The 14,278-nt window shown below is 34.8% G+C and overlaps 1 pseudogene; it reads right to left on the reverse strand.

Moving 5' to 3' along the window:
• Positions 1-1,438: 1,438 nt before the first annotated feature.
• On the reverse strand, positions 1,439-9,338 carry LOC138858203 (uncharacterized; annotated as a pseudogene).
• Positions 9,339-14,278: the final 4,940 nt, after the last annotated feature.

Here is a 14,278-nt window from a genome sequence, read left to right on the forward strand (position 1 = left end):
TAAGTAGATTTGTCATTCAAACAATCAATGATTATATCATCCAAATCAGCTTCAAGTTCTTTAACTCGGCTAGCAATATATTGCATTTGGACAATGTATTATCACGGTGTTTCTGCTGGTTTAATACGACGCTAAAAATTTTAAAATGGGCGTGGCACCGCCAACCCTTAGGTGAAATCCTATATCTTAGAAACTATCGAACTAATGTCAACCAAATTTTGTTATGTGAGGTTACCCAGCCATTCCTATAACACACTTTGAAAATGGATGAAATCGTACATCGACTATAAAACTATGCAGCTAAAAGCAGGTACTATCCAAAAATGCCCCTGAAGCTATGCAGCTTAAAGCATCAACGATTCATGCTGTCATTTGAATAAAAAATTTACTCAAACGCATCCTTAAAGAAAGTGAAAAAACTACGTGTGATTAATAGTAAGTATGGTTTAAAATACTAAAAAATACGAACTTAAAGAACATTAAGCTAAAAGGAGAAAAATAATATAGGTTTAAAAAATTAAAAAACACGCTTTTAAACCACTTCAAACTAAAAAGCGAAAAAAAAAATTCCTTATATAAACTGACAAATATTGACCGATGGTATGCGATTCGGTTCAGATGGTGTGCACACGATTAAACCGGTATCGATACAATTTCCAGTAAAATATAGCTATGGAACTGCCGAGAGACGAATGTTACCAGTAATCCTGAATTGGGCTTCAACCGTCCACAAGATGCAAGGTTGTACAGTTGATCATGCAATTGTTTATCTAGACTCGCGACTGTTTGCTGCTGGACAAGCTAATGTAGCACTTAGTCGTGTGAGATCTTTAGACGGTATTCGGATTGAAGAACTTGATTGCTCTAAGTTAACAGAAAAAACCCCGTGCAACAGTGTAGCTTTAGATGAAATGACTAGTGAATAAAAACTTGCACCCGATTTATTAAGAAGCACATCCCACGTTGACAGCAACCAAACAATTAAAGAATTAAAATATTATTTGTATTTAGTTGAACAATTTAGTTTATTATTCGAATTTTATTATGACGTTGTACACAATAAAATTCCTTAATATACATGTTTATATATTGAACAATTTATAATATAGGATCGGTAACATATTGAAGTGTTACGCGCAGGAGCTGTCGTATCGAATTTTAGGTGTTGACGCGGCGCAGTGTAGACTTGAAAAATTGAGTTGCGCGCAGGATCGCTATTACTTCGAATGAGGTGGAAAAGCTGCGCTGATCATTCCTTTTATTAGCTGGTGATGTACACGCGCGGTGTTCTGGTCTGTTGTACACTGTCCTATGTGGTGTCATCTGGTGTGGTGTATTGGTGAGAATGTGGTGGGAATTATTAGGGTGCGCCAATTTTTTCGAGTAGAGTGGTGTGGTTATTTACTGAGGCTTAGCTCATTTAAACATCCTGGGCCCCCTAAGCGAATATTTTGCCTAGTGTTGCACATATTTGCAGTAAACGTTCCAGGTATCTCGGCGTACTGTTGGAGTAGCAGAGCGCGCGGTATGCATGATAATGCAGTAGTGGTAGATCCATATTTACCTGTACGTGTAGGATGGAATTTTGATTTTGAAATGGATATTATGTGTTTCGATTTGGAAGTTAGTGCGTTAAGCAAGCAACGTTGTTTTGCATTTATTAGATTGGTGGTTGTGACGACGTATTATTAGATGGTATAATTTTGTTTATTCATTTTATTGCCGGTTATCTACTATTACTTTATTATCGGCTTATAGGATGGCGACTCCACGCCTAGCTCAGATATGGCCAGAATGGGTGCTCCATTGAAACCTTTGAAGAGGGATATTGCGAGCGTAAGATTTGTGATTTATGGCTACTTTTTAACTGGATTTGTATTAAAGTATTACAAGTATTTCCCATAAACCACCAATACGAGGAGGGCTTAGATATATGCGATTAGAGCGACCTTTGCTTGTTGTAAGGCTTGGTGCGTTATTGTATCGCATTGGGAGTATGGGGATCGCTTAACTTTATTTTTAAATTGTTTTATATGATTATATTATGAAAAAGTAAGCTACTAGAGGACAATTTGTTATGTGTCAATTTTTCGACTTTTTTGGGACAGTTTTGATATATATTAAAGTGCGAATGCATTAATTTGGCAAGTAGGATTTTTGTATCATTATTGGCAAGAGCCATCCTGCGGGGTCGAAAAGTCACATATTTGTGTTTTTAAAACTGATCTTGTCAGAAGGGACTCTGGCTTTGTTTTTTCTGCCAATTCGTGCAGTGTGGAACATTGTGAATTTAGTGGTAGTCGTATGACGTACCGGCCATTATTTGATCGAGTAGTTGTGGCTTTGTAGAAGTCTTCACAATACTGATCTTCTGGGGTTGTAATTGATATGAGGTGGCATTTTTCTAACTCCCGAAATTTCCTTGATTGTGAATTAAGGTATTCTTTGAATTTTCGTCAACTTGAGTTCTTGATGTGGAAACTGGTTCAGGAACTAGTCCACTTAGAATCCAACCAAATATAGTGTTTTATGCCAATAGTGTATTTGAAATTTTCTCAATACCATCGAGCATTATCTGTGCTATGAGATCGCTGCCTATTAGAATATCTATTTGAGCGGGGGCGTTGCAGTCGGGATCTGCTAGCTTTAGGTGTGAAACCTTTTGCCAATGCTTGCTATTTATGTGATAGCTTGGAAGCATGTTAGTAAGTTGCGGAAGAACTATAGCTTCTGCTACAATTCGCTTATCCGCTTGGGGGGAAATTAGGGTAATGGGGCAGATGTTATTTGAGTTTTGGACTACTCTTCCGCCCATTCCCGTAATTTTAAAATTGGATTGTTTTGATGGTATACTCTACTTTGATTTTCGCTGTGTAGCGTTTAGGTTTTTATTGCCTTTATTTTTTTATTGCCGTCGCTCTTTTCATATTTGCGCTGTTTGGGGGTGATCTGGAAAAATTGTTATAATGAAGCATAGAATGATGTCCTTTATGACAATAAACGCAATTAAATTTGCTTTCGCACTCTTTAAGTGTATGCGCATGTGATAGGCAATTTGTACAAAGTCTTTTGCTTTTATAAAATTGTTTCTGTCGATAATATTAAATTTTTTTAATCTCTCGCAAGATTTGAGCTTATGCCCCCTTGTACATAGTTCGCATGACGTTTGTTTGTACTGTTCAGATGTGAACGTTTGATTTCTGAAGAAGCTATTATTTGAATTGTTGTTGCTACTGGCTTGGGGACTGTGGAAGCTTCTATTTGGGTCGTGTTGAACGGTTTTCGTTCTGACCATTTTTTTTATCTACCCTTTCTGCGATTTCGTATTGGGTTATTAAAAAGTCTTTCATCTGTTGCCACGTTGGGCATATTTTTCGAGATGAGAGCGATTGCTCCCACATAAGTATCGATTTTTCTGGTAATGCGACGGTGCATATGTTTACCAGTATAGGGTCCCAGCTGTTTGTGGGAATATTTTGTGTCGATAAAACCGACAATTCTTCACTTGTTTCTTTTTGAATTTTAGGCAAGTTTATAAGTGTCGTTACTTGTTTATCGACCAATATTCTTTCATTTCTTGCTTTTAGAGCTTCCCAAGCCAAATTGAAATTGTCGTCATTTAGTGCGAACTGTTTAACTATGACGCCTGCTTGACCTTTTGTTTTGTATCGGAGGTGATACAATTTTTGTGCTTTTGATAATTTTGGATGGTTGATATATACGGCAGTGAACATGTCCCGGAAGGACGGCCATTCTTCATAACCTCCATAAAATATTTCTGTGTCACATGCGGGCACCTCGAGATGGATGCCTGAACTTGCCTCTTGACTTTGAATTTGTGGCAAAAGCCACAAAACACAATAGAATCTACGCAAAATGAAGGAACAAATTCATGAGAAATAACGGTATTTCCAATTCAAGCTAACTGAACGCAGACTTTCTGGTGCCTATATTTACTTGTTATTACACTAAAATCCCGTTATCTCAAAAATGAAAAAAGGAATATAAAATTTTTGTTTTTGCATTTTGAACTTAAGAATATAAAGAAGAAATACATGTACAAAATTTGAACTGAAATACCTATTTACATTGTTTTTACTTCACTTAAAAAATAGTGTCGGGTGAACGCAGACTTTATTGGCTATGTGTATATTTATAAATATATTTAACGCACTTTACACATATTTTTCAAGTCACTTAGTTGTTGTTCTTGTTGTAGCGGCAAAGTTCTTCAGAATTCAGATGAATTAGCTGTAATTACCAGTTCAGTGCGTTAAACATTTTCTTGTGAAAAAATTACCCTGGTCGGTCCAATACCGGGGTGTTTATAGCTCTTTTGCATCAAACTCCTTTCAGCAGCGGAAAAAATAAAATAATTAATTTTAATGTATCACAATTTTTTAATTTTAATGCATGTGTATTAAAAAAAAAGCTTTTTTTTGGTTTGTTTTTTTTTTGAAAAAAATTATTGAAAAAATTCACTGCCCGCTCACGGATTTGTAATATTCGCGTCTAAATAAGACGATTTATAAAAATTTTAGTTTTGAGGCCTCCTTAGTTGGGGGACCTAAACTATAAATTTACCAAAGTAATATTTAAAATAGTGCTTCATAAAGGAGCGAATCAAATGTTTGAATATGTTCATATGCATATATGGAAAATATTTTTGACATATTTTCGTACTCTTCAAATTGTATAGTCAGTTCACCAGAAATCCATTATTTTTCCAATAGATGGCTTTTGTAATGAGAATCTCGCGTTTTAAAAGTTGGATCCGGTTACGGTATACGGCGTTAGAAAGATTTTGAGTCCTCCTATTGGCTGGGATTTAGAAAACATTCCCTGAATTCGGGGTTAAAATGGGTATGTACGGTTAGAAGAAGGGGAAAACTTCAGTTTAGCATCCCACGATTTCAAGTTCAATAGGGGTATGGTTGGATAGAGGACTGGCCGCCGAAAACTCTTAGTTTTCGAGATATTTGCATTTTAAGTTGAAAATTTCACAAATTTTATTTTACAATTTCTCCATTTATGGTAAACTTTTCTTTTATATTATGCCCTTATTATACACTAACACTTCACTACAATGTTTCTACATATTTATTTTATATTAAATATTTAAATATTTGCTTTAAAAAAGCATTTTATTTTTACACAATTTTCGTTATATGAACAACAACAAATGGGTTCCATGTTGACATCTAACAAGTGTTGCCATATTTATTATATATATATATTTATATTTTGAAAACGAATTAATATGAACAATAAAAGAGGATTATACCCCAAATACATGAACTATAATTTTGTTCATTCCCTTCTATTGATAAATTATGGTATTGGATTGGCGGTAATAATTATATATAATCGTGATCTGGAGAATCTCCAACCATACTCCTCTTAACCCTGAAATCGTGGGATGCTTAACTAAAGCCGACCCAGAAGAAGTTCTCTAGACTTAGAATATATATAAATACATAGTTGCCGTTGACTTACGTTTTTGAGCTATTTGCATTTAAAGGTCAAAAATTCAACAATTTAAAGACCCCGTTTCTTCGTTTTATATTGGATTTTCTACTTAAATTTTAACTTTTAATCCACTAACACTTCACTAAATCGTTTTTACACATTTATTTTATATTAAATATTGCATAAATAAAATTTACCTCTCCTATTTCCTACGGATACAGGTTTTCCAGATTGAGAATATAGGGCAAAATTTCGGTTTCCCCGGAGCAGAGATCTGATGGTATGGACGAATAAGATCAAGAATATATACACATATCCAACCCTGATTTTTTTTTTAGAGATTTGTGTTTGAAGCCCAAAAATTGTAAAACTAATAAATGCTATTTCAGAATGTGTCACACACGCACATTTTTGTTTGGTGGATATATACAATATAAAACAACATAAGCGTAAAATTCATCGTAAATCGAAAAATTGCATACTATAAATTGGTAATTTAAATACAAATGATTCACAAACCATAAGTCACCGACAGCTATGTGTATAAATATCCCTAAGTTGGAGAACCTCCTCTATCTTTACCTATTAACTTAGCAAGCTTAAACTCATTCGGGGGTTGCTATTCTAAATCCCAGCCAATATGCTGTGTAGACTTTTTGGTTTATAGTCAGAAATCTTACGGCCTACCATTATTTACTTCTTATTTGGATTTGAAATTAATGTGTTAGAACATCCACAATAAAAACATCTAAATAAAATTTTGGGAAAACTTTAGTTTAGCATCCCACGATTTCAGGGTTAAGAGGGGTATGGTTGGATAGAGGAGATTCTCCAGATCTCGAATATATATAATTATTGCCGCCGGAAACTTATAGTTTTCGAGATATTTGCATTTTAAGTTGAAAATTTCACAAATTTCATTTTACAATTTCTCGATTTATGGTTATATTTTCTTTTATATTATGCACTTATTATACACTAATTTTTCACTTCAGTGTTTCTACATATTTATTTTATATTAAATATTTAAGTATTTGCTTTAAATAAGCATTTAATTTTTACACAATTTTCGTAATATGAACAATAACAAATGGGTTCCATGTTGTCAGATAATAAGTGTTGCCATATCTATTGTATATATATATATATATATATATATATTTTGAAAGCGAATTTAAATGAACAATAAAAGAGGATTATATAATTATATATATTCGTGATCTGGAGAATCTTCTCTATCCAACCATACCCCTCTTAACCCTGAAATCGTGGGATGCTAAACTAAAGCCCACCCAAAATTTTAATGAAAACGTTACTTTTTTCTATATGAAAGGTTCTTTTGTATATTGCTTTTACTGTTCTATAGTTGTGTATCGAATAATCTAATTTAGCCTTAACCTTTCCTTTATTTAAATGCTTGCCGGCTTTTTGAGATTGCATTTTTCGATAAGTATCGATTAACATTAGAGCCAGCAAAATCGACCATTGTATAAATTTACAAGTAACCAGTCCTAATACTATGTTCGCACCGAATTGAAATCCTCTTGAAAACAAAATTTGTGGATTGTGGAACCAAAGTCGTTCTGACCGACATTGTGTGTTTTCGATGAGTTTTCATTGACAGTTCACACATCTATTTGTTTACATTTGTTATGTACCCTACAAGAAAAGTGACGGTCATCAGATCTCATCTCCTCCTCTCAATAGCTCTGCTTACGTCTTTCTCCAATCAGTGGATAGTTCTGAATGTAAAAATTCAAATGTAAGTTAATAGTACTGACATATGTTGTTATTGTTGTAACGGTCCCCGTTTGGGTGATTAATTCCAGATTCGTTGTCGTCGAGGTCATCTAATGGGAGGCCCAGGAAACGAGCTGTTTCGACGCGGTCGGACCATAGGGAGAAGGGTGTTAGATGAGTGGGGTTTGTTGGGCATGCAAAGAGGTGGTTAGTGTCATGCGGAGAACCATTGCGCGCAGGACATGTGTTTGGTATGTCGGGGTCTATTCTGGATAAGTAGGAGTTTAACCTGCTACAGTATCCAGAATGAAGTTGCGCGAGGGTCACTCTGGTTTCGTGAGGCAACTCGAGCTCTACGTCTGCTATAGGTGGTTGGTGGTATGACTCATAGTACACCATTCACTGAGAGGGAGTCGATGAAGGTGTTAACGGCTCCACTGTGAATGTGGTCAGTGCCTGTCTGAAGTTCATAGCGTCCGAAGTCCGGTCGGCGTACTGTCTGATGTCGTCGACGTAATCAAGGAAAGACCTCTTGATATTCCTAGGAGGCGGCTTCTTCTTCTGCGTGCCACTGCATCCAGGCGACCATATTGTTCAAAGTAGACATCTGTATATACGGCATAATTCAAATTTGATTGTTTGGGTTTGAAGTCGAATAAAAATGAGTCTTCGGATGTATGCTTTTCAACATTTTCTTTCAACAAATATTTGCTCCATTTATTTTTACACTTATTAAAATTTCGTGAAGAAAGCGCTTGAGTTGCCTTAGCAGAGCAGGCGGAATCTTGAATACTTCTGGCGATATAGGTATTAGTCGTTTATTTTTTCTAGAAATCTTCAAATGATTATTAAAGGTGCTCTTTTACTCCTTTTGTAAGCGTTCAGAGTTTTTAGTTAGAGCTACATTTTCAGCCAAATTTCCATTTCTCGGCTCGTTTGAAGTAGGGCATTTATAATCAAAATTAGTGTTCAGATTTATGTCATCCAAATCAGCTTCATAATACTGCTTCTAAAGATCAATCTGTGATTTTGTGCGATAACTGAAAGGTTGCGAATGTTCATCGCGGTATGCCCCTAATACATCATCATAAATAATTTTTAGAGCCACTTTCTGAGCGGTATATGTATGGAGGTTGATTCCATCATAAATATAATTCGTTTTCTCATTGGTAGCCTTTACTTGATTTGTTTTCAATTTGTTTTTTTGTTTTTCAGCATTTTCGGTTTTCGTCAATTTTTTGGTTGTAGTTGGAGGAAGTGGCGGTGGAGACGATGGAGGTTTTAATTTTCCAAGTTGATGTGATTGTATTGTGTGTTTAGCGCGTGCACCCAAAGTGTTGAACAATAAATTTTGAGTCTGCAAATTAATATTATCAGTTAACGAATTCGATGTTTTACTATTATTGACATTGGGCGAATAATTTTGTCCTCTGCTCTTTGAAGACGACGGCAAAATATGTTTGACACTTGTTGTACTTAAACTAGCACAAGATGAGATAGACGAAGATGAATTTGATGATAACGATGAAGCAGACAGAGACATATTTTCCAAGTACTTCAAAGAAATTTCAGGTGTTATTAGAGTTTCGTTAATGATCTCATTTTGTTGAGTTGCTTTCAAAGTATACCAAATGGCACGCTTTGATGACGCATGATGATTTTGTAGTGGTTATATCAGATGCAATACGCTGAGCTAATGGATTTAAATTATAAAAATAATCTTGTGCCATTTGCAGATTTAACGAGGTAAACTGGAAAGCGGCCATTTTTATAACACTTATTTTTATGTAGCTCATACAAACGGGAGTTTTCACGACTTTCCTGATAATTCCATTCTAAATAATAGAAAATTGTGTTACTACCATCAGTAAACAGCTTTGATTACATGGCAAGTGGGTTACGAGATTCGGTGTTCCAATGGAGTTAAATTCTGATCAAGAATGAAATCTCGAGTCAGCTTTAAGTTAAGGAATGTATCAGAAACTAGGTCTCCGGAAAACAGATAGAATTAACTCCAAGAAGAGAAGGACGGCTGAAGAAGTTATTTCTAATAGGTGGAGGGCAGTGTGACGAACACGGATGATAGAACAAAATCGAATCGACGATAAATTGTCAGAAGCAACTAGTTAGCGAATTCGTAGTTAAGGATTTACTATATAAGGGATGCTGAATTGTGCAGCATACACAGTTCTAATTATAGTGTTGCCGTGTAAAGAGCAACTAAGCTATAAGCCAGAATTTAGCAATCAAACCAAAAACAAATTTCGACCGCATATTTCTGGTAGTTGGAACTAGCAAAGCATTCCTTATATCGATAATCCTTGCTGAGGTACCATCAAGAATTGGCATCCCAATGGCCGTTGCATCATCTGGCATCGCAGCAGCTTTATTAAATGGAAGTAGAACAGCTCATTTGGCATTTAAGGGTCGTTAGGGACCTAACCAAAACTTTATCGGCAACATGTTGAAAAATGGTTTCTCAATATCTGGTTAGCAACATTCTGTCAGTTAAGTTCTGGTAAACTGTTCCGAAAAAAGGAGCCTTGGTTAGTTTCTAACCAGAAAATTAAATGACACCTGTCCGCTGTAAAATCTTAAGTAAAAATCAGCAGCATAAATGGCTTTCGGACGGGGACTTTTTTGTCGTTCATTCTCATTATATGTTATTTGAGTAATCACAAGGTGTCATATTGTGTCATATCGCCATATTGTTTTATTTTTTTATGACTGTCATATCAACACTGTTGTTGTTTCCTATGCAAAATTGAAATACGACAAATACAACATGGCGAGGAATTGTTTTTTGAATGTACTATTCCTTCAGCTGTATATGTTTACGTTTAAGTGCCTAAAATTAATAAATTAATTAAATTTCATAAATTTCTTTAATAATATGGAAGGAAACCATGATATTCCAGTAAATTAAGTTAAAGAAAAGTAAAAACCAAAACGCCGCCATTTCAACATAAAGAAATTTTATTTTTGTCACTTTCTCGGGGCATTTTTGATTCTAAATTTTTTACTACTAGCTGGTGAAGTGTATTAATATTACACAATATGACATACAACAATTAAGGGGTGCTCACATGTGTCGTATTTTTTAAGATTCTTGAAATACGACATAAGACATAAGACAAAGCTTGTGAAATGCCTATATGCATATTTGCATTCATATATGCATATTTCATACAAAAAAGAGGTAATAACCTTAATATTTCCGAAAATTATGTAAATATTCCTTTGAAACCGAGCTCTGTTGCAACCATGCAAAGCATTTTAAAATGAAAAGAATACGACGAGTTGCATAGCAACGAGCTGTTACGAAATAGATCACATAGCGTTTCTTCGTTTTTCCTCCTCGTCCCCTCGCTTACGAAAACCGGTTTTGACAGCAAAAAGAGTCCTCTTCTAAACATGTAGATATACAGTTATGCGTGTTCACAATGCAAGTTTGTTCACAATAATCAAACTATTTGTAGGTAAGCTAACCACAACTTGGCGAAAACGGTTCTGTCAGTCAAAGCTGGTGTATTGAGAAAGTGGGCCTTATTTTATTAGTTTATAATGAAAAAGTTTAAGTGAAATGAATAGAATAATGTTGCGTAAAAAAATTTGGATTATATTCAACTAAACGCATTTATCTATTGACCATTATTATGGTTATCGAATTCACTTCTCCCACAAAAATTTTTTGGCACCTTTTATATCCGAAGGAACATTTAAAAAACTCGTTTTAAATGGGTTACTAGAGGATCTCGTACACGAATTGCTGTGGCTAAGGTATACATTATTTATAAACTATTCAATACAGTAAAATTGTATTTATGAATAAAAACGAAAACGTTATTGCCGGTGTAAGAATAACCCCGCGGATTACTTCCAAATTAGAAAATTATTGATACTACTTTTCATCGATTTGTTATTAAGCTCAAAGAAATATTAAATATATTATGTTGATTTTTTTTTATAAACTTTATATTCAAGTTGGTAACTAATGAGTAATTTTCAAAGTTGTTAGTTGATAACATTTGAGTAATGGAAGAAGGTAGATCATTCTTAATTTTAAACAATAATATTCATAGTTTTTCTTTATAAACATTTTCAAATTCAAATTGATTTAGCTCTTTTGTATTGCATTGTACATCTGGCAGTATCATTGGAAAACGTGGCAAGAAGACCATTTCTCCATTAAATTTTCAAGTCAAAATGGTTGCTACAGTAATATTTTTGATTACCAAACGTGTACCGTTACATAATTAAGATGGATTCAAGTTACGCTGAATAATAATAGGTGAACCAATTTTTAACCTAAGATTATGTGATGAAATTCCGAGATTCTAGATAATATATTGTTCCAATTTCATCATCAACAGTAGTTATTTAAAATGCATCTGGTAACTTGCAACAACTATTGCAACTGGAAACTATTTTAATCAACTTCTACATTTTTGGCCGCTAGTGTAGTTAGTTGATCCAAAATAATAAATTTTTATTTTTCGGAACGTACTCTCAATTAATTAAGCTTTTTTTTCGTTATACACTGCGTACTTGTTAAATTGTATTGTTTCTTAGGGTGGATCAGTTTGTAATTGCTTGCACACATTTATGGTCCATTGAAGTGTTTCACCATCCATGATAAGACAGCACCACTGAAAACTTCATCGTTGCCGTTTAAATCGTGCATTGTTCTGTGCAATGCTTAGAGAATATTTGTGGGCTATTATGCTCTCATCTCAAATTATAATTGAACTTTTTATCAACACTGCTCTATTCCGCTATTTTTTATATTAGAAGTTGCGTTTGGTTAGTTTTGAGTGCCTCTGCGTCATTCGTCAATAATTTAGCAAAGTAGCCGCAACGCCTTGTCGATCCATGCGATTTCTTATCGGTTCCACATGGCGAGTCCTAAAAAAAACAGCCTTTTTCAGTAGCAACATCCACTATAACCCATATATTTATGTATATATACAAAAATTACTGTACTCTTGCAGCCAAATCGGTTAAACCGTTCTAGTGTTATTAATAGTCTAACTAACACGACTCGTTTTTGTATACACTTCATTTTTCAAAATCAATATATTTTGTACTTATAAATTCAAACAAATACAACTTTCGCATTCAGAATCCCTTTTAACCATTCACTTAATTTCATTTATTCTAATCATTTCACTTAAAAAATTTCCCCGAAAAAAGTAACGGGGAAATCTTGTATTTATCAATCTTGATTCCTTTCAGCATTCCTTGTAGGCTAGGAGAAGCTGACTTGCTGAGGCCCACACGTACTTCTTTCTCGAAGAACGTTATCAAAATTATTGATAATTTGAAAAGGGAATTAAAAGTTCAAATCTAACGCGTTTCTTGAGTCATGGTGTAGATGAGATGGAATCAGATTCTCTGTTCAGATGACTCCGCTGAAGCTCTTTAAAAGTTAAAGTTTTCCTCTGACCATTCGGACGGGTGCATTCAATTCGACTGCGAATGTAAAGTGTTGGTGTGTTTATCGTCGAGGAGACAAGCTAGAGCGTTATAAAGTTGGATCTCAACCTGTGTTCCTGTGTGTTAGGGTTCCCTGAGCCAATAGCTCATCGATTGTTATTTGAATTTCCAACTTCGCCATAAACGAGAGTCTTCTCGAACTAGTGTACACGGGATTTAATTTTCATTGAGTAAACATTAACTTTCGGCCCTTCTCGTTTAATTGTGCATATATATTGTACAGTGGTAGCAGACTGGCAACTAGCTAGTGGGCTTCTATATAAATCAAGAAAGCGAAGTGCACGAACAAAACTTATTTTGAGCTCTTATGTTAAATAACTCATTTGGGTTAAAACTAATTGTCTTTGTTTGGCCCAATGCTATTTGCATTTTGTTTAAAAGGTCACGCCCAACCAGCACTGGTACAACCGCATTTGAGTCTGGCAAAATAGAAAAATTGTGGAGCAATTTGTGCTGACAAAATATAAATTTACATGTGAAAATACCATAAATTTTTAATTGTTTATTACCGATTCCACGATATTGTGTCAACTTTTGTTTACTGCTGAGTTTTACTGATTATGACACGTAAGACCGTTTTATGAAACTAATGGGACCGCCAGTATCAAATAAAGCAAAAAGAGGAATTATACAATATAAGTGCACTTTCTTTATTGAGGAAGGCAACACTCACCAAATTATTTGAAGAAAATCGTTCTGCCTGTTGACGGACTCTAGGATTTGCATCATCTCCTACAGCGGCTGCAATATTCGGTTGTTTCCTGGTGTAGCGAAACGAGGACAGTTTTGGCGTGTGTGGCCGATTTCGGAGCACATGAAGCATGAATTCGGTGGACGTCTGGGAGCCGTACAAGCATTCTGATGCCATGTTGAAAGCAACTAAAATAACGTACGCTGCTTATATCCACTTGTCCACTTAAAGTTGGTTTGGCCTTTGTCTGGATGGTCGCTTGGACTGTGAAAGTTTTCCGCTCGGTACATAAGTAGATTTGTCATTCAAACAATCAATGATTATATCATCCAAATCAGCTTCAAGTTCTTTAACTCGGCTAGCAATATATTGCATTTGGACAATGTATTATCACGGTGTTTCTGCTGGTTTAATACGACGCAAAAAATTTTAAAATGGGCGTGGCACCGCCAACCCTTAGGTGAAATCCTATATCTTAGAAACTATCGAACTAATGTCAACCAAATTTTGTTATGTGAGGTTACCCAGCCATTCCTATAACACACTTTGAAAATGGACGAAATCGTACATCGACTATAAAACTATGCAGCTAAAAGTAGGTACTATCCAAAAATGCCCCTAAAGCTATGCAGCTTAAAGCATCAACGATCCATGCTGTCATTTGAATAAAAAATTTACTCAAACGCATCCTTAAAGAAAGTGAAAAAACTACGTGTGATTAATAGTAAGTATGGTTTAAAATGCTAAAAAATATGAACTTAAAGAACATTAGGCTAAAAGGAGAAAAATAATATAGGTTTAAAAAATTAAAAAACACGCTTTTAAACCACTTCAAACTAAAAAGCGAAAAAAAAAATTCCTTATATAAACTGACAGAAATAT

The sequence above is a fragment of the Bactrocera oleae genome, chromosome X, assembly GCF_042242935.1.
Source record: "Bactrocera oleae isolate idBacOlea1 chromosome X, idBacOlea1, whole genome shotgun sequence".
NCBI classification, from domain to species: Eukaryota; Metazoa; Arthropoda; class Insecta; order Diptera; family Tephritidae; genus Bactrocera; species Bactrocera oleae.